Source organism: Merops nubicus, unplaced genomic scaffold, assembly GCF_000691845.1.
Source record: "Merops nubicus isolate BGI_N331 unplaced genomic scaffold, ASM69184v1 Scaffold44032, whole genome shotgun sequence".
Lineage (NCBI taxonomy): Eukaryota > Metazoa > Chordata > Aves > Coraciiformes > Meropidae > Merops > Merops nubicus.
In genome coordinates, this window is record NW_008592399.1 from 53 (window position 1) to 4,917 (window position 4,865).

The following is a 4,865-nucleotide window of genomic DNA, read 5'->3' on the forward strand; positions in this document are numbered from 1 at the left end:
TGTTCTTGTTGAACTCCATGAGATTCACCTGAGCCCACCTCTTCAGCCTATTCATGTCCCTCTGGATGCCCTCCCATCCCTCTGGCACATCAACTGCACCAACCAGCTTGGTATTGTCAGCAGACTTGCTGAGGGTGCACTCGATGCCACTGCCCGTGCCATTGATGAAGATGTTAAACAACACTGATCCTGGTACGGACCCTTGAGACCCCTTCATAGATGTTTAGCATCAAATTAACGGAATAGTTAACTGTGTATCATCTGGATTTTTGGTGTTGAGGCAGGAACCATTCTTACCTGAGCCTGTCACGGTGTCACTTCAGGTGACACCTGCCAGATCTCTACGAACAGTTGAATAGCATCCGCTGGAGAAGAAAACACACTGCACACCTTGAAGTGGTAAAAATTAATTGTGTTGTAACTGTGTAGAAATGCAAATATGGGCGGTTCAAGTGGCCATTTTAAACTTAGCTACTTAATAGTGTATCCCAAAATTGTATGTTAACATTTTCAAACGTGTATTGTGTTTTTTGAGTGCTTTAGTTTTGAAATAATATGGTTGACTCTTAACATCAGATCTCTACGACACATCAAAAACAGGACCTAAAAGCTGAGGCTAATCTTTCTGGTGGTGTAAGCTGTGTGCATGTCTAGCAACATATAACTTAAAACACAAATGCCTGTGCAAATGTATTTTAAAAATGAGAATAATGGAGGAACTGAAAAAAATCACATAACAGATTCCCTCCAAATGAAAAGGATGATGGAAATTATATTTAACAGACCACCTGACAGGTAGAAATACAGCTGTATGAAATGGTTGTTAGCTTCTGCAGGGAAGACAGGCCTGAGAAACTGTCTGTCTCAGAAAAACAGAAACAGAACAGATGCCCTAAAGCCACTCAAAATGCATGCAGGATAAACTATTAATAAGGCATTGCTTTTAAATATTTTCCACTCTATCTGTCCCAGGAAACTGGATCCATTACTGTTTGTTCATGTACAAAACAAAACAGTTCCTTGTAAATTGTTATGCTGGAGTATTAAGTGCTCAATATGTTAAGAGCTACTGGAGGAAAAGTGGACATATAATTTACCCTTATTATAAGGTAACATGGAAGGATTCCAGGCTAGTCTGGAGGGGTCATAAAACCACAGCATGCAGTGGGATTGAATGTCTGATGGTGGCCTGGATATTTTTTAATTGGCAGGTAGGTCGGCGTCCCATCTGGCTTAGATTAAGGCTGCTCAGCACACTGACCTAAGTGGGGCTGCTGCAATGTGCAGCACCTGAAGCCCTAGACCTGTGTAAAGAGACTGGAAAATTTCAGTAAAAGGACTCCACTACCAGCACATAGCAGCTACTTGAGCAAATTGCTTCAGCGCCTTCTGAGGGGCAAGCACATTCCCCTCTCCTATTACCAGTCAAGAGGTTTAGCACCAGGAGTCTCTGCAGAAGAACCAAGGTGAAGTAGAGGACTTGTATCTTTCTAAAGTGTCAGTTCATCATGTTTATATCAGATGTCCTGACCTGCAAGAAAGCTTGTGAAGAATTTGCTGTTGTCTGTTCCTGCTATTAGCCTTTCCCGAGAATTTAGAGTGACGCTTTTTGCTCTGCTCTAACAGATCTCCCCATTTTTTCATTAGTTTCCTTCTAAGTGAGAACACAAATAGCATATTTTCAGTACCTGTCTCTGTTTAAGTTTCCCCATCGGGACTGCCTAGAACAATTGCTGAGAACTTATTTTTAACTAGGCTTAAAACATGAACTTATTGCTATAGTTATTAAGAAGGGAGTTCTCTCTTCTTTTCCTTGCCTTTAGAGTAACCAACATAAAACTTCCAAGATTCTCAGTGCTTGTAAATTTGTTTCACCATTACTAATCACATAAAGCAGTTTTCAGTGTTTGTAAGCAATGTTTTGCCTTCTGGAAATCTTCTTGGCAAAGGTTAATTAAAACATTTGACAGAGTTAAGCATAGATAAAACACACTTAGTTAAATACACAAACAGATACAACACACAGAGGACAGAATGGACAGTTACACAGCACCCAGAGCTTCAACGTGCTTAAAAAAAGATTCTCTTAACAAGATGCTGTTAAAGTCCTCAGGCTGAGTCTCCAGCCCAGGCCCTCCCTCAGCACCACTTTCCTGCCACACCGGGTGATCAGCAGGGCTGCAAGCAGCTTACCTTCCAGCCCTGCTCTTCTCTTGCTGTTAGGTCACAGCTCTCTCCCCCAGACACAGGGCTGACACCAGCTCTCTCTGAGCTGTTGGTGAGGATAATAAAACACATGCATGACTGACAACCTGAGTGGGATGACTAGAAGCAGCAAGAGATGCAGATGAAAGCTGTAGGTGGTTAATTCAATAAGCATTTGAAGAAGAAATCAGGGCAAGACTTCTACAAGCAATACAGCTTTGCTCCCCCAGATTTCATTCGTGCCAGCCCTCACTCAAACTTTCCTTCTGCAAACACGGCAGGAGGCTTCCTGTCGGGGCTCCTTCGCCTTCTGCCTCTTGAGGACCTTGCCCATGGGGAAGCCATCCTGGACTACAGCCAAATTCTCACGGAGGTCCCAGGTGGTGCAGGCAGCTGCAGCTCAGCTTACTGGCACTGCTGCTGGGGTTCCAGCAGCACTGGCTTCAACCCTGCCAGGCAGGGTGAGACATCACCACAGGGTGTTTGTGGGAAGAATTCGGTACTGCAGGAGAAGGCAAAGAGGCTGAGGTGACCTGCGGGAGACTTAGGTGAGAACAAAAGGGAGAAGGCCTGACCTTGTAAAATTCTGCTCAACACCCCAGGTTCCATGTTCCTTTTACCTTTGCCCACATACAAATGGGAGTGACTCTAGAAGCTACATGTCTATAGTAAACTTTGCCTCTTAGGTTGTTGGCTTGTGTGCTGTGAAAGTGCAATCTGAAAGCAGGAACCCTGACTAAGCAGGTATGGAGTTGCTTGCAAGATTCTTTTTCATGCCTGCAAAGCACTCTCAGCATATTTCTGTTTTGAATTAATTGCTTTTCTAATCTCTTATTGTTTTATGACAGCCAACATTGCCTGGCTGGATGCCAACACATATGAACTTACTAAATACTTCTTACATCTTATTTTATGGTCCATCCTCTGTTTTGAAATAGACTGCCTACTAAATAAAACCTTTTTTCCTTGTGTTTCTGATGACATATATATGTGGCTTTTGAGAAAAGGAAGTGGGCATGGGAGGAAATTCAGAAATTGCAAAAGTAAAAATGTTGAGGTTATTTTCTCTTCCTTCTGTAACATGTGCAACAACAGACCTACTGAAACCACCTTCCTCTCCTGGCTGGGTTTATCTGGGCTTGTCAGCATGTGGCTCTAGCCCAGCTGGTTTATACAAAGCTCCAGGGTGTCACTGTGACTGACACCCCACATCGCATCCTCTTCTCCACATTCCCATCTCCAGGTCACACCCAGATGGGGCAGCTGGGATGCCCCCAGGAGACCCACGGGCCACCCCAGGAGACCACCAGGCAGTGAGCCCGCAGCAAGCACCTCTTGTTCTTGCACTGTACGTCACGCCTTGCACCCTTTGTGTGCCTGCAGGTCCCAGCAGTTGCTGGTGTGCTGCTCTCACAGCTGTGTGCACGCAGGCTCAAGTTGTGCCATTTGAACTGATTTCTAAGGGTGACAAAGGCTAGGTTCTGCATTTGGCATTACGTGTCCATAGCTTCCGGCAATGTTTTGTCAAGAGTAATCACCCTTTCTTGCCAAACTTCGCTGTCAAGTTGGATCTTAGCTCTTATTACACATGAGTGATTTTTCTTGTGCATGTCCTCCAGTTTTTGCTGCTGTGTTTGTGTGGTTGATACAAGATCACTCATGATACAGAATAATTTGGTTTCAATGCTCAGGCCGTGGGGTCAAATTCATCTCAAGGCCAGGTGCCTTGGCCTCTTGTCCCAGGTTCTAATTCCTTACCCCTTTTTATGGGTGATTGACTGTGGTGCTCTTTCCTGAGTTGGAGAAAGAGAAATCTGAGCCATTGTATTTACTGCTCACCATCTCCTGACATCACAGAGAATGGAGGTGTTAAAATGTTAATAAGTAACAAAGCCTTTTGGCAGAAGGATAAAAAAAAAAAAAGGGAAGGGGGTATGCCTAAAAAAGTATTTCTTATGATACTAAGTAAATGGAGGCAGGGATACTGGAGTCTCACAGTTGTTTTGAAAGGTACCCCTCACTGGTGCAGCAGATGGAAGGCCTGCTAGCTGGAAGCACAGGCTGGGGCTAGGATCTGGTGCAGCCTTGGGGCTTCCTGAGTCTCCACAATTCTCACTTTAAGGATGAAAATGAGGGGCTGCGTTACTGCAGGCCATGAAATGGCCTTTGGCCTTCCACCTTCCCTCTCCTGCCCTGTGGATTTGACCTGTCCCTCTTCCCATTGTTTCTGCCTCATGGGTTTTGGTGAGGCTGAAGTTTAGAAAAAAGGTGACTGGTTTTGGAAGGCTTAATCAGGCCTCCTGTTCAGCTCTTTGAGCCATTAAAAAATACTTCCACTACATGTTCTCTAACCGAAACAGCTGAGCTCGGAAAACCCTGCAATCGCCTCGCTGGCCCCACAGCTGCCTGAGGCCTGCTGGGAGCAGCTAGGCAGCCACGCCCCACCTATGTTTTCCTCCGTTTTTAAAGCCGCGGTAAATCTCCCACCGGCTGTCTGCCAGCAGCTTCAGTTCCGCAGGGAATTGGTTTTTGCCTCTGGGGGAGAGGCCATGTCGAGGAAGGGGGGTCAAAAAGGCAGTACCTCAGTCTCCCCGTCGGGGAATCGAACCCCGGTCTCCCGCGTGACAGGCGGGGATACTCACCACTATACTAACGAGGAG

At 45.5% G+C, this 4,865-nt stretch overlaps 1 non-coding gene across 1 annotated transcript; it reads right to left on the reverse strand.

The window, feature by feature from the left end:
- Positions 1-4,792: 4,792 nt before the first annotated feature.
- TRNAD-GUC lies at positions 4,793-4,864 on the reverse strand. The gene has a single exon. It is a non-coding gene; the product is annotated as a tRNA-Asp (tRNA).
- Position 4,865: the final 1 nt, after the last annotated feature.